The following is a 17122-nucleotide window of genomic DNA, read 5'->3' on the forward strand; positions in this document are numbered from 1 at the left end:
TTGTCAGTTGCTTCATTTGCAAATATCTTCTCCCATTCTGAGGGCTGCCTTTTGGTCTTGTTTATGGTTCCCTTTGCTGTGCAAAAGCTTTTAAGTTTCATTAGGTCCCATTTGTTTATTTTTGTTTTATTTCCTTTTCTCTAGGAGGTGGGTTAAAAAGGATCTCGCTGTGATTTATGTCACTGAGTGTTCTGCCTATGTTTTCCTCTAAGAGTTTTATAGTGTCTGACCTTACCCAATCCAAAAATGGGCAGAAGACCTAAATAGACATTTCTCCAAAGAAGATATGCAGATTGCCAACAAAGACATAAAAGAATGCTCAACGTCACTAATCATTAGAGAAATGCAAATCAAAACTACAATGAGGTATCACCTCACACCAGTCAGAATGGCCATCATTAAACATCTACAAGCAATAAATGCTGGAGAGGGTGTGGAAAAGGAAAAGGAAACCCTCTTGCACTGTTGGTGGGAATGTAAACTGATACAGCCACTATGGAGAACAGTATGGAGGTTCCTTAAAAAACTAAAAATAGAACAACCATATGACCCAGCAATCCCACTACAGGGCATATATCCTGAGAAAACCATAATTCAAAAAGAGTCATGGACCACAATGTTCATTACAGCTCTATTTACAATAGCCAGGACATGGAAGCAAACTAAGTGTCCATCAACAGATGAATGGATAAAGAAGATGTGGCACATATATACAATGGGATATTACTCAGCCATAAGAAGAAATGAAACTGAGTTATCTGTAGTGAGGTGGATGGACCTAGAGTCTGTCATGCAGAGTGAAGCAAGTCAGAAAGAGAAAAACAAATACCATATGCTGACACATATACATGGAATCTCAAAAAAAAAAAAAGTGGTTATGAGGAACCTAGGGGCAGGACAGGAGTGAAGACGGAGATGTAGAGAATGGACTTGAGGACACGGGGAGGGGGAAGGGTAAGCTGGGACAAAGTGAGAGAGTGGCATGGACTTACATATACTACCAAACTGGTGGGAAGCTGACGCATAGCACAGGGAGATCAGCTCCGAGCTTTGTGACCACCTGGAGGGGTGGGATAGGGAGGGTGGGAGGGAGACGCAAGAGGGAGGAGATATGGGGATATATGTATATGTATAGCTGATTCACTTTGTTATAAAGCAGAAACTAACACACCATTGTAAAGTAATTATACTCCAATAAAGATGTTTAAAAAAATTAATTAAAAAAAAATGTTTCAGCTAAAGACAAAAGAAGATGTTGCGGGTTGGAGTTTGGGATTTGAAAGGGAAGGAAGCCAATTCACAGGGAGATGGAAAAGCAAATGTTTGATAAACAAATGTATGCTGGGCCAGGCAGAGACAATGGGACACAGAGAGGAATTTTAACAGACTTCTCTTGGTTCCTCCCTGTCTACACACCTAGTTCATATTATAGTTATCTATGGTGATAACCCTTCCTGGAACAGGTCCTCAGTCTACATTCTTTTAGGCAGTTTGAGGGAAGGTCAAAGGTTCTTCCTGAATCTTTTGGGCCTTGAATGTTTTCAGCTCAAAATAAACTGCATGGGCTTCCCTGGTGGCGCAGTGGTTGAGAGTCCCGCCTGCCGATGCAGGGGACACGGATTCGTGCCCCGATCCGGGAAGATCCCACATGCCACAGAGCGGCTGGGCCCGTGAGCCATGGCCGCTGAGCCTGCGCGTCCGGAGCCTGTGCGCCTCAACGGGAGAGGCCACAACAGTGAGAGGCCTGCGTACCGCAAAAAAAAAAAAAAAAAAAAAAGGGAGGGGATGGAGAAGGGCAGAGGGGGAGAACTTCTGGGAGAACAGAAGACTTTTAGGAAAAATGGGCCCTTAGGAGGATAGGTAGGACATGTGTTAGTTTTACGACAATGTCTATTATTTAGGCGATTTCTTATCCAGGTGCTGACTTATCTTCTCTTTAGTGATAAGAGTCAGTGTCTGTGGTTGTGAAACTCCCAGAGAGGGGATTTATGACAACTGAATTCTTTGGGGAAGCTTTGCTTTCAGGAAGATAAAGGGAGTTTAGAGAAAGCCTCTTCCTGCTGCTGTTGAGTCTCAAATGTCTTCAGCTCCAAACGATGCTTTTGCTGCTGTGGCATGTTCTAGACCCCTTCAGCACAGAAGCTTTGGCCTAATGGCACTACAGATCCCTTATTAGCTAAGGAGACTCTGTTTTAATGTGTTCTTCGCCAATAAACCCTTCTGGCAATCAGATCTTCGCTAGGATCCATAAACATTAATTGGCAGCTGGTCAAATATACTTGATGATGAAATAACATTGGACAAATGAGTGTCTTTATCTTGTCATTAAAAGTATCCTGATATTAGAGTTCCTCCAAATACCTGAAATGCTAGCATCACAAGTTTCCATGGGATATAACTGGGTGATAGATTGTAATATGAATGTGCTTTTTGAAAGGAAGGTAAAAGGTCAAGGAGAGTAAAAGGCTGTTTGATCGATGGCCTGTGTAGGATTTAAATGGAAACACTGAATGCACATGCATTGCAGTGAAAGGGGAAGGATATCTGTGGAGGAACTATTAGGATTCCCAGGAGTTCTTTCTACTATGTCTTTAAGTTATATGTATATGTGTGTGTGTGTATATATAGATATATATAGCAAATGGAAATGCTGGAATTCAAATCAGGTCTGCCTGATTCCAAAGCCCATCTCTTAAACATTATCATATATATTGTCTCTCACTCAGAAAATGCCAAGCACCTTCTGGATCTACCATCAATAGAGAACCATTCAATCCTTGTGCCCACACACTGTTGCCAGGATATGCCCACCACAGACAGCTATCTCCTAATAAACCGTAGAACTCCAGCGATACTGTCTTCTGCCCCAACCTTGCCCCTCCACTCACTTCCTAAATCAGCTTAGTTAATAGGATAAGCTTTTATATGCTGAATAGTTAATGTGACCAGGTTGCATTTCATCAGAGTTTACACTCATAAACCAAAGCAATGATGGAAGTGAGAATTTCAGGGCCTAAAACAAGTATACATTTTAGTGATGCCTTTCCATGTACCTAAAACAATCTGAGAATGAAGCTGCCTGCATATAGGAAAAGTTATGTTCATAAAACACTTGAATTAATATCCTAGAAATGAAAGAAAGCCTTTTGAGTACTGTCTGTTGCATCCTAAAAACTAAAGATCGATGGCTGTTTCACAATAACTCTTTGGCCCAGAAGGAGGCTCAGTGCCTAAGCCAATGCACACTTAGACTGCTAAGGAAGAATGATAATTGTCCTCGCTGTTCTGGGATAACACTCGAGTGGCCAATAAAAATTGGGAGAATCACCGGGCATTGAAGGTTGATGGGCCCCAACAAAATTTTGTCAGTGCAGAATTTGATTTTTCTATAATGATATTCATTCTCTGTTAGAATACAGGCTGAAAAGAAGGCATAGCCGTATTCATAAGGATGGCAAATTCGTAACAGAATGAGGACACATGTAGCAGTGGGGGTGGCATTCACTTCCTTTACTGTCTTTTCTTCTTGTTATCGTATTTTCCCCTTCGCACAGCAGTTCTGCAATGTGCTACGTGAAAGCAGTTGATAACAGTTGTTAAGAACTGAATAACATGAAAAAAATGTTCAACATTGCTAATTATTAGAGAAATGTAAATCAAAACTACAATGAGGTATCACCTCACTCCGGTCAGAATGGCCATCAGCAAAAAGTCTACAAATAATAAATGCTGCAGAGGGTGTGGAGAAAAGGGAACCCTCTTGCACTGCCGGTGGGAATGTGAATTGGTACAGCCACTATGGAGAACAGTATGGAGGTTCCTTAGAAAACTAAAAATAGAGTTACTATATGATCCTGCCATCCCACTCGTGGGCATATATCCAGAGAAAACTCTAATTTGAAAAGATACATGCACCCCAATGCTCATAGCAGCACTATTTTCAATAGCCAAGACATGGAAGGAACCTAAATGTCCATCAACAGATGGATGGATAAAGGACATGTGGTATATACACACAATGGAATACTACTCAGCCATTAAAAAAGAATGAAATAATGCCATTTGCAGCAACATGGATGGACCTAGAGATTATCATACTAAGTGAAATAAGCCAGACAGAGAAAGACAAATATCATATGGTATTGCTTATACGTGGAATCTAAAAAAAAAAAGATACAAAAGAACTTATGTACAAAACAGAAATAGATCCACAGACATAGAAAATAAACTTATGGTCACCAAAAGGGAAAGGGGAGGGATGGATAAATTGGGAGATTGGGATTAACATATACACACTACCATATATAAAGTAGATAACCAACAAGGATCTACTGTATAGGCACAGGGAACTATACTCAATATTTTATAATAACCTATAAGGGAAAAGGATCTGAAAAAGAATATACATGTATATAACTGCATTACTATGCTGTACACCTAAAACTAACATGACATTATAAATCAACTATACTTCAATAAGAAAGAAAAGAGTGCCTAAGAACTGAGGCTTGGGAGTCAAACAAACCTAGATTCAAATTCCAGGTCCGCTGTGCAAAAACCGTGAGTCTTTGGAAAACATGACTTCTCTGAACCTCAGAGTATTGCTATGAAAATTAAATAATACAACAGACTGACATACCACAATTCTCAAGAAATTTCTGTTGTTGCCATCAAAAAAACCCATCTTCCAGAACTAGAAATTATCTAGCAATTTTGCAAACCAATCCAAATTGAAGAGCTTCTCTTCCACTACAAATATAGAGAAATAATTGATAAAATAGATCAAAACTTTATTTAGTGTGGTGAGATCTTTTGCTTCTGCTTATGACAGAGGAACCAGTACTGGACTTATCCTCCTGCTGTTAAGAACTCTAGAAAACTGGGCAAAAATGTGAAACATCTATTTTCATACATGGGACAATACACAGTGTAGATCTGAAATCCTTGTGAAGAAGGAAAAATAAGGGGGGTCCAAGAGGTCCCATGATGTCTTTGGCTGGCTAGGAAGTTGTTCATGCCTAGGGTGACACTCTGTGAGGCCAGGCGAAAATCAACCGGAGGGGAGATGTAAACTGAACAATTCCCTGCGCACACATGATTAGAAAATATTCTAGTTCTCATCAGCTAGCAGCGGTCAGCCAACACTTTCATTAAAGGACGAGATAGTAAACATTTTAGGCTTTGTGGGTCACATATGATGTCTGTAACATAATCTTCTTTTTCTTTTAAACTACGTTTTAAAAAGGGAAATATAATTCTTAGCTCCCACACTATTCCAAAACAATCCACAAGCTGGATTTGACCCACAGTTTATAGTCTGCTGAGCTCTGAGCTACATTGTAGAGACCTTTTTGAGCACCGAGAGTATTCAATAGAGACCCAAGAAGGTCACACCTCGGTAATAGCACTAAAGTAGACATAAAATAAAAGATAGTCTTTTGGCTCACACTAGCAAAACTTAAACACAAACTTCAAATGAATCAAGAACAAGAAAAGCATCATAACATAAGAAGAAAAGAGAGAATATTACTAACATCTTAGAGGTATTAACAGGGTAATTAGGCAATATTAATGATAATTTTATGCCAATAAATTCAACAATCAGATGAAATGGACAAATTCCATGAATGATACCAATTATGAAAAGAGACACATTTAAATAGAAAATCTGAATACCATCATAACTAGTAAAGAAATTGAATTCATAATTGAAAACCTTCACACAAAGAAAACTTCAAGCCCAAATCTCTTCTCTGGTAGGTGCTATGAAACATTTAAAATGTTAAGGAATACCAAGTTTAAACAAATACTTCCAGAGTATAGAGGAACACCTTCAACTCATTCTATGAGGCCCATGTTACCCTTGTACTAGAACTAGACTAAAATATTACAAAAAATTAATCTATTCACCAATATCCATCATGAACATAGAAAAAGTCTTCAAATAAATTTCATAGAAAATTGAATCCAGCAATATATTATATTAAAAGGATAATGCATCATGACCAAGTGAGTCTTATCTCAAGATTGCAAGGCTGGTTCAATGTAAATCGATCAATGTAAGTCACCATATGAATAAAGTAAAGAAGAAAAACCACACGATCATCTCAATAGATGCAGAAAAAGTATTTGTCAGGAATTCCACACCCATTCGAGATGTAAACTCTCATTAAAAAGGGCATCTACAAAAATCCCACAGCTAACGTCAGTACTTAATAGTGAAAGACTGAATGCTTTCCCCCAAGGTCAGAACATAAGGCTGTGCCTACTTACACTTTATTCAACATTGTATCTGATGGCCGAGCAAGGGCAATAGGCCAAAATAAAAAGAAATAAAAGGCATATATTTTGAAAAGTGTCAGTTACTCTTCCAACAGCATGAAAGAGTTTTGTACAATTAATTTTTGTGTTTTGAGCTTAAAGCCTGTGAACTCACTAAACTCAATTATTAGTTTTAGTACTTTTTGGTAGATTCTTTAGAGTTTTCTAAAAGACAGTTTTAATTTTCCTATTCCAATATGATTGCATATTTCATAAAAGATACAAAAACAGACAAAACTCATCTATGCCCTTAGAACTTGGCAAGCACTCAGTAAATGTTAGTTACTATTTTATTTGACTTACAAGTATTTTAAATTAAATTGAAAACACGAGAGTTACCAACTTTATAGTACACATACACCTTATAATGACTTCCCAAACTCTTGAAATACCCAAGATGACTCTGGAAATCATCTGTCAGGTCTGCTGTAAAAGAGATTTTTCTGGGGATAAAAAGTTGTTTTAGCCTTAGGTGATTTATATGATTAAATTAATTCACACTAAGCTATTAGTTTTGCCCTCTAAATGACTGTTTTTAATATTTTATCAGGGTATAATATACAGATGGTGAAATGTATTCATCTTAAATATAAAGTTCAATCATCTTTGACAAATGCATACAACTGTGTAACTAACACCCCTATCAAAACGGAGAACATGGCCACCACCATGCTCAAAAGTTCCAGGGTGCTCCAACCCAGTCACCCCTCCCCCACAAGACAACCATTGATCTGTTATCATCCCAAATTAGTTTTCCTTGTTTTAGAACTTCTTATAAATGAAACTGTACAGTGTGCCCTTTTCTGTGCCTGGCATCTTTCACTCAGCCTAATGCTAATATTTTAATTTTTATTTTATCGTGGTAAGAACACTTAACATGAGATTTACCCTCTTAACCAATTTTTATGTGTTCAATAAAGTACTGTTAATTATAGGCACCATGTTTGTACAGAAGGTCTCTAGACCTTATTCATCTTGCTTAACTGAAATTTTATACCTGTTCAATGGCAAGTCCCTGTTTCCCCCTCCCCCAGCCCCTGGCAACTACCATTCTACTCTCTGCTTCTGAGTTCAACTACTTCAGATACCTCACATAAGTCAAACCATGCAGTATTTGTCCTTCTATGACTACCTTATTTTACATGTACCTGTGAGCTGGAGGGGAACCAGATCCGTCTTGAGCCAGGACACTGGTTAAATTCTACCCTTCAATCCCCCTCTCCCATGAAAAGCACAAATAGAGAACCATCTGGTCAACCAACCAAAGTCAATGAAAAGCAAGGTTTTTGCTTTTCCTTTTTCAGACTACTGGGACCTGAGGGCATTCTGGTTATAGATCATGCCATTCCCAAGGGAAAATTCATATATATTTTGATCGGAGGTTAAGGACTGCATAACTATGTAACATGGATATAGGGTCCCTATTTTCTTCAGGACTGTTATTTAACAATAGTGGGAGGCAGTATGGTATAAGGCAAGAACATTTGCAGCAGACACAGGTACTAATCCCAGCTCCAGTATCTACTAGATACGTGTCATTGGACAAGTTACTTCAACTCTACGAGCCTTGGTTTCCTCATCTGTAAGTGGGGCTAATGCTACTTTCCTTGCCAGGGTATAGTAAAAATTTCAGACAATCTGATACGTGGTACTAAAATCAGCTATTACAATGCTGGGCACACAGAAGACACTTAGTAATTGGAATTATTGATAAAAAAAAAACTTTCTGCCAAAGTGTCACCATTCAAAATTTACTCCTTTGGGTTAATGAGCTACTCACTTAAACAGTCATTCCTAGCCAAAGTTGTGAAATACGTAATTTGCCTTTAGCACCTACATTTAGACTCCCCTTTTTATGCCCTTCTGTCCTTAAATTGGTATTTGGTTAGAGAGAGAGAGAGAGATCAGAGAATGCTTGGGAGAAAATGGAACAAAGAAAAATTCCCATTTCTAGTTTAGATTCGGAAGTCACGTGATAGATGTGACATACTTAAGAACTTATTTTTCCAGAAAATGGAGCTGGACCAGGCATACAATATAAATTTCCCTGATGTTATGATAGAGTTAGTGCACTATCATTTAAGTGCCACTCTTCAAATATGACTAAAAATATATATGTATGTGGCTTCCCCCAACTTCATGTATTCCTGATTACCTTAATCATTCATTACTTTCTCAAACATTACAACATAAAAATGAGGAATGGCTTCTAGTTAAGAAAATTTGCAAGAGAGAACATAATAATATGGAACAGCTGCAGCCATGAAATTTTATGAATGCTTTGTTGAAAATAACATTAAATGGCAAAATCAGTTCACAGATGAACTCTGCAGCACTTTATGCTATGCAGAAAATTCATTCATCATTCTTGCTTATCCATGATAAAAAGAACATGGAATAACTTACCTTGATTTTTTTACTCGGTAGAAACCATCATCATCGTCCTCATCACCCTCATCCCTCTTTCAAGGACCTGGTATATGAAGGGTAACATGCAAGAAGCTGTGGGAAAAAGACAAGATGCATACATTCAGAGAACTTAAATCAAATTAGGAAACAGACTGTATAGACAAATATGAAAGCACCATAGCAGGATCAGGGTTGATTGGTAAATATCCCTGGTTATCAGGCACTATCTAGCTCCTGAGCTCTGGGTCCCTACCTAAAGTAGACACCCTCAACCTATCCACACAATTTCTGACCTTAGTAAATACAAATTTAAGGCTTTTCAGACCAAGTTTGGCAAAATTATGCCCAATAAGCCAAATGAGGCCCAGGAACAGATTTGTTACACTGTACATATATATATATATATATAAATATATATATACTTTATTATTATTTTTAAAATTAATTAATTTATTTTCGGCTGTGTTGGGTCTTCATTGCTGTGCGTGTGGGCTTTTCTCTAGTTGCGGCAGGCAGGGGCTGCTCTTCGTTGCGGTGCACGGGCTTCCCATCGCAGTGGCTTCTCTTGTTGTGGAGCACGGGCTCTAGGCGCGCGGGCTCAGTAGTTGTGGCGCAGGGGCTTAGTTGCTCCACGGCATGTGGGATCTTCCCAGACCAGGGCTCGAACCCGTGTCCCCTGCATTGGCAGGCGGATTCTTAACCACTGTGCCACCAGGGAAGCCCACACCGTACATATTTTTAATTTACTCTTCAAACTGGTTGTTCCCGGTTTTATATTGTTTTGTTTCCCTTTATGATTCAGACTTCCGGCTTCTCCAGCAATATCAAAAGATCTGGCAACACTAGATTCATTTTGCACATTACAAAAATTAGCTGTTGCTAAGTAGAAGCCCTCTTTAGACAGGACAGAGGACCTCCGTTCCTTTCATCGGCCTCATCACGCCTCTTGTTCCTTACACCTGGCTTGCTTCACTCCCTTTACCTCTCAGTCTCTGTAGGCACTTGAGTTTGTGACTCGTGGTCTAGCCACACTCTCAGACTCAGCATGTAATCTCACTCTGGTCTAGTTCTGACCTACATTTCAATGTTGTTTCTCTTGCCACATTCCTTATCTCAGTAATCCATCCTCCAGCACTGGCAACTCCTGACTTTTGACTTTCTGCTCCTACCCCCATGCCAACAACACTTCTTATTGAAAACCATACCCCCAAAGAATTGGCTCACACCTTATTTTAAATTACTTAATGAATGTACCTTTACCCATTGCCCCTGGATGTAGTATAATCAACAGTGATGAGGAGATGTGGTTGGCTGATTAGTTACATGGAAAAACTGTATAATGTATGTATAATGCACGTATAGTCTGATATAGCAAGTTCATATGCCTCTGAACCAAGCAAAGATCTCGGCAAAACCACTATCTCCCTTCAAATTATGTAAGAATAGGCAGCGATGAAAACCCCACTGAAGTAATCGATTTGCGCAAGGACCCTGAAGGAAAACAAAATCTATTAGGTGATAGATTGATGGGAAACTCCATATTTACATAGTGCCAAAGGATCACCCGCATGGGTTACCTGCTAGCTGAAAAGGGGCAAAAGGTTAACTTTTCAATAGAGCAAGCCGGCAGTCATCATCTTAACCCAATCATCACATTAACCCAATGATCCTTTCACTAATACGGAGTCAACCACACATTATATGGGTCTCAATGTGATGCAATCTGCAACACGCAGTCTCATCTATGAAGCAATCCTATGAGAAATGTTTAACCTCAATCCAATAAGGTATAGTTCTAAATTCCAGTTTTCAGAACTATAAGGATTAGAGGAATAAGTTCAATGACACCACAAGGAAAAACAGGTAAATCCAACAGGTGATTTACTCTAAAGGACAATCCCCAATCTCTTCAATTATCAAAATCATGGAAAGAGGAGGGAAAAAAAAATACACACATACATACCTGATCAGAGAGAGATTGATTTAATTTTAATTAAAAGAATGGGCAGGAAATTTTCAGCATAAGCAAACAGTGGTTTGATCACTCACAGAAAGAGAAATTGTTGGCATAACATCTGGGTACAGCAAAAGCTGTGAGGACAGGTACAGGTAACCACTAGCCCAGAATGGTTCAACTTGTATCCATTACCAGGGAACCGATTAGATATTTAGCCTAACTCCTCCCGGCTTTCAGATCTCCCTTACCTATCCTCTCCTTCATGAAATTCTTGCTCAGTAGGTCTCAGCTTAGTCATTCCTCCACCAGTTTTTTTTTTTTTTTTTTTTTTTTGCGGTACGCGGGGCCTCTCACTGTTGTGGCCTCTCCCGTTGCGGAGCACAGGCTCCGGACGTGCAGGCTCAGCGGCCATGGCTCACGGGCCCAGCCGCTCCGCGGCATGTGGGATCTTCCCGGACCGGGGCACGAACCTGTGTCCCCTGCATCGGCAGGCGGACTCTCAACCACTGCGCCACCAGGGAAGCCCACCTCCACCAGTTTTGCTCTAGCTCCCTTCTTGTGTGTTCCCACAGTGCCCTGTTCTTCTATCATAGGACTTAATGTACTAAATTACTTATCTGTCTCTCCCGCTGGCGTGAGTTCCTACAGGACAAGGCTAGTTATTTCCCAAGTGTCTCATCCAGCATCTGGCCAGGACAGGCATTCAGTAAATATGGCATACCTTATGACTAAAAATTGAATTATTTCTAGGTCCTCTCCTGAGATTTGGAACCTAGTTCTTAATCCCTCCTAATAACCGAGGCCCAGTTATCTGACAAGATAAGATTTCATTGCCCAGCTGCCTGCAAGTATGTCTGAATATCGCCTCCCAGTGGAATTTTATCACACTGCTCTTTTCATGTCAATGCAGCCCTGTTAATTAATTTTCTAAAATGTCAAACTCAATGTCACTCTTCTTTCTGGTTCTATCAAAATGCTGTGGGAATTTTTAAACACCTGAGATATGAGTAGGTTGGATGGCATTTTCGTGACACCTTAGCCCTCAAAGTCCATTATCTGAATGGTAGTTAAGCTTGGTGTGAAAGAGTCATCCAATTGAGTTGTTCCTATTGCATGTGATCCAGGTATTCATTTATTCTCATTGTCACTCTCCCCTAATTGTCAGCACTTTCCTCCTGTAAAATCCCAAAGAGGCTATCAAAGGGAAGTCTAGTTTAAATTTTGAGTGTCTTACTATTTCTGGTCTTGTCGATATCTCTTTGACATAATGGGCAAGTCTATAAGTATTTAGACCCTCTAATAGAAGGCAGAAGGCAGTGCCTCCACATGAATCCAAGGCAGGATACATTTAGTAGTAAGGCTACTTTGGTAGGGTTGAATAGAGAAGTACCACTAGACTTGGGGACCAGTTATCTTCAAATCTTCCACTCGCCAGGCAGCGGTTCAGCGCAAGGATGTTTGTTAGCTAGCTATTACTTACATGTTTTGAAAGCACCAACATCCTGTTTCACACAGAGAATAAATGAGCTCCTGTAAAGATCCACACATCGCATGAAACCTCTAGGAAGCGATCTAGTCCTCGTTCTGGAGGCTAATAAAGGGTAATAAATAGTTTCATGGGGTTTAAAAAACATGACTATTTGGACCAGTTTGTCCAGAACATGCAAAAAAAAAATCAGAGTCCAATACATCCTCAGACTTCCACAGAGAAAGTACCTTCCCTTTATTTGCCTCGCTGCTGACTTTGGTAAATTGTCAGTGGGGCTTGCTGCCAGAATTCTAGTCAGCACCCTTCAGCCTTTCTGATTATCTGCCGTTCTCTGCTCCAAATGCAGCACCCAGCACAAACGGCCAATGCTGTGATCTGCCGAACAAGTCCTTTCTTTGACTGGTTGACATACTCCAATGTCATATGCATTCAAGGTCCTCAGAGAGTACTTACCTCACCACCCTACTTTTCTCCATTTTTCTTCATAGCAGTCACCACTACATCTCTACTCCCTATGAGAATGTCATCTCTATGATGGCAGAGTTCACCACTCTGCAGCCCCAGTACCTGCAACAGTACCAGGTATATAGAAAGTGCTCAATAAATATTTGTTGACCAAATGAAGAATCATGGCAGCCAACACATAGAAAATTTACCATGCCACGCACTGCTAAGTGCTTTCAATATTTTACTGCACTTAATCCTCATAAATATTACTGTGAAGGAGGTGCTATAGTTATTCCTATCTTATAGTTGAGGAAATTTAAGATCAGAAGACTGAATTTTGCTTAGGACTTATTATTGTTACTGCATCAGTATTTCATAAGGAATAATAAGGGAGTAAGGGCTATTTAAGAATTTAACACACCCTGGATACCTATGGAGACAAACAACAGCTACTTTCTATGGGACAAGCCATATTAGACTTTACATCTCTTTAAATCTCACAATAACACTATGTGTTCGGCACTGTTATTATTCCAATTTTATAGATTAAGAAACCGATGCACAGCAAATTGCCCTAGGTCTCACAGGGAGCAAGTGACAGAGCTTAAATTCCAACTTGGTTAGGCTGGCTCCTGAGACAAATCCCTGAAGACGTCTTTGAAAGGAAAGGAAATAATATTTTATAAAATGCTAGGGATTTTTTACATTGATTATCGAAATGTTAGAGACTGGCACATATTTTATATAATCCTCCAAAAAAGAGACTATGTTCTATTGTCTTCAGTTTATGGATGAGACAAGGGCTTAGAGAAGTTTCTAGTCCAAGGTCATGCAGCTAATTTCCAGGCCTATCCCATTTCCACTATCCCTACACTGTCTGGAGGATAGGCTGGCTTAGGGAGAGAAACAGGGTGGAACTGAGCAGAGAAACTAACAGAGAGTAACCAACTGAAGGAAAGTCTAACCTGAGAAGAGCAGACTACAGGAATCAGACAGAGAAAAAAACAAGGAAAGACCAAGATTTAGTTCCACGATGACAGAGACAGATTTTGGTTTACTTATGGTGCATTAGTCAATTAAGAACATTGTTGAACTTGGTTCAGTTTCTAACTGGGTCCCTTACTAGCTTTGTGAATTTGGGTAAGTCACTTCAACTCTCAAAGCCTCAGTTTCCTAACCTACAAAATGGGTATTCTAATACTGCCTTCCTCAGAACGTTGTTGGGGAGATCACCTGATATGTAACATGCGCTCATTAAATGCTAGTGACTGTTATCAGTGGAGAAACAGGGGACAGATAAATGCTTAGTTCCATTACATCCACTCACCACCCAACCCTGGCCTGCTGCCTGCTTTTCACACAGTATTAGGCACCGGAGATAGGAAACACAATTCTTAAGAATCCTTTATACCGAATTGCTGTAATACTTGAGCATTGTGAATTTGAATAATGACTGGATTATCTTGATCATGTTTTTGAGCAATGGCTGACCCTTTCAAGCCTGTCCATAAATTTACTGGGCACCTGAAAGATGGCCTAAGGTTGCAAATGGTCATCAGCATTTAGGCTCCAGCGTCTATGGGATTCACACTGGCCCTTTTCTACATATCTTAAGACTCTGAATAAAGGCTCCCTAAAAGACAGCTTCCCACTACAGTCCCAGTTGACCCACTTGCCATATGTGTTCTTTTCTGAAATACCCATAAATCAGTCTTCTCCCAGTTACTTTGTCTTTTCTAGGTAATTTTCCAGTATCATTTGCCAGTTCTGTATTTCCAACCTTAGTTCTGTCCCACCCATGGTGCGTCAGCCACTGACTGCTAGACCACAGGCTCTTCAGCCTCTAAAAATGGTGAATTTGTCCTTGGCTTCTTGAATAAGTGGGAGCTGTGTACTAGGAAGTGTCTTGGGAGCTTCCACAAGAATTATCTCCCTAAATGATAGTAATGGCCCCATGAGGTTGGGATCCTCTATCCCCATTTTAGAGAAGGAAACTAAGGCTAAAAGAGGATAAGGTGACTCTCTCAAAACTACATAGCTATTTGGTGGTGCTATGGTCTGAATACTTGTGTCCCCCCAAATTCATATACTGAAACATAACACCCACTGTGACGGTCTTTGGATGTGGGGCCTTTGGGAGGTGATTAGGTCCTGAGGGTGGAGCCCTCATGAATAGGATTAGTGTCCTTATGAGAGTGACCCTTCCTCCATGTGAGGACACAGTGAGAAGACATCAGTCTATGGACCAGGAAGCAGGCCCTCACCAGACACTGAACCTGCCAACACCTTGGTCTTGGACTTCCCAGCCTCCAGAACAGTGAAAAATGAATTTCTCTTGTTTATAAACTACCCAGTCTATGACGTTTTTGTTAGAGCAGCCCTGAAGGACTAAGATAGCTGGCAAAGCCAAAATAGGCTAATGGGGACCATTAGACTCCAAGTCCAATGTCCTGTCTACTTTGCCAAGGGGTGATATTCAGCTGAGTTTTAGGATAGCCTGTATCTTGGCTTAAACATCTTATTTCTGCTTGTAGTGTAGGGATGTGAGGTACTGTGCATGCTCCTGAGGCCATAGTAAACATGCTTTTTTGCTGGAGAAATGTCAGTGATAACAATTATCTGCTGATGGGCTAGAATGTGCTTCATCATCCTTTGCCTCTGTCCAGCACATTCTGCTCCTTCTGATGAGAATATACTTTCTCTTCTTCCTTTACCTAATGAACCTCTACCCTACTGTGGCAGGCAAAATAATGCCACCTCGACAAAGATATCCTAATCCCCAGAACCTGTGAATGTTACCTTACCTAGCAAAAGGGACTCTTTAGATGTGATCTCCATCTTGGGATGGGTAGATTCTCCTGGATCCTTTAATAGAGCCCAATGGAACCACATGGGTCATTATAAGGGAGACGAGGGATGGAAGAAGAGGCCCATGGGCCAAGGAATGCAGGCAGCTCTAGAAGCTGGGAAAGGCCAGGGAATGATCATCTCCTAGAGGCTCCAAAAGGAACACGGCCAGGTCAACACGCTGATTTTAGCCCAGTGAGACATGTATCGGCCTTCTGACCTCCGTAAGTGGAAGATAATAAACTTGTGTTGTTTTGAGGCACTGTGTTTGTAGTAATTTGTTATAGAAGCAATAGGAAACTAACACACCTACTTTTAGGACTTAGTTCACATATCACCACCTCCTAAAAGGCTTCTATATCTCCCAAGGCAGACCGAGGTGTCAGTGTTCCCATTGCTTGGAGTATGACTCTATCTCCATTACTGGATTCATCACCAAGAAGCTGAATTCCACTCCATTTTCATTCTTTTCCTCCTCTCGTCTAGATGTCTATTAGTGCGTGAAGTGAGGAAGAAGAGAAGTTCAGGTCACTTCCACACTTTTGCTACAAATGACATCTGGGCCATGAAGTGAAATCTACGGGACACAAACACTGACCTTTCAGCAACTGAATATATTCTCTACCGTTTTGGAGCTTCTTATGGTATAGCAAGCTCGCCTACCTGGGCAAGAAACAGAGTCATTCACCAATCTGGCCCTAACCATCTTTCCAGCCTCATCTTTTCCACTTCCTGTTCTAGACTGCATCAGTTGGGATCCAGCCAGGGAAAGAGAACCCACACCAGCTAGCTCCATAGACGTAATTTAATACAGGAAACAAGCTACAACCGTGTGAGAAGAACAGGAAGAGCAATGGGGGAAAGATGAAGCAACCTAGACCTTACTAACTGCAAGAAGCTGCTACCGCCCTTACGGCTGAGGGACAAGGCAGGAGGTAATATTACCAGGGCCTGGGAACCAGGAGCCAGGAACACCAGAGAGGAGCTGGAACCTTGGAGGAAGAGCCGCTCAATAGAAGTTGAGACCCTGGAGCTTCCCAATAAGATCTAGAGCCACAGAGGAAACACTGCCAACTGCCAGAAACCCAAATGAAAGCCAAGAGGAAGAGCGGGGGAGACCATGGCTTCTCCCCTTCTCCTGCCCACCAATGTCTGACTGGCATCTCCTATTGGTCAAATCCAACCAGAAGCCGTTTGGCAAGGAAGCCCAGAAAATATATTTGGCCAGGGTCAAAACCCTCACAGAGCAAGGGAAGGACATAAGATGACTCTAAAAGCAAAACTAAGCTTCTTGCAGTTTCCCAAATGTACTATATGTTTTTCCTATTCCCTTCATTTGAATCGCATCCCCCTTCTCCTCTTATCTCACATATTACCTCCTCTGTGAAGCCTTCTCTAACTATTGCAGGCTTCTGAACTCTAATATCTCTGCAGACCACACCATTCATCTGGTAACGAACCTAACCAATACTGAGTAGCAGCACTGTTAGTCATCTTTGCTTACATGTACGGCGTGACTACCTAAATGCTCTGTAAGCTCTTCGTGGGGCAGGGGGATCTACACATCCGCATCTCCCATGGACATCCAGCACATGGCAGGTTTTTGCTAGGCTGCCCCTAGCCTAATTCTAACCACACGGTGGTATTCTCTA

The sequence above is a fragment of the Grampus griseus genome, assembly GCF_964374135.1.
Source record: "Grampus griseus genome assembly, chromosome: X".
In the NCBI taxonomy this organism is placed as follows: Eukaryota; Metazoa; Chordata; class Mammalia; order Artiodactyla; family Delphinidae; genus Grampus; species Grampus griseus.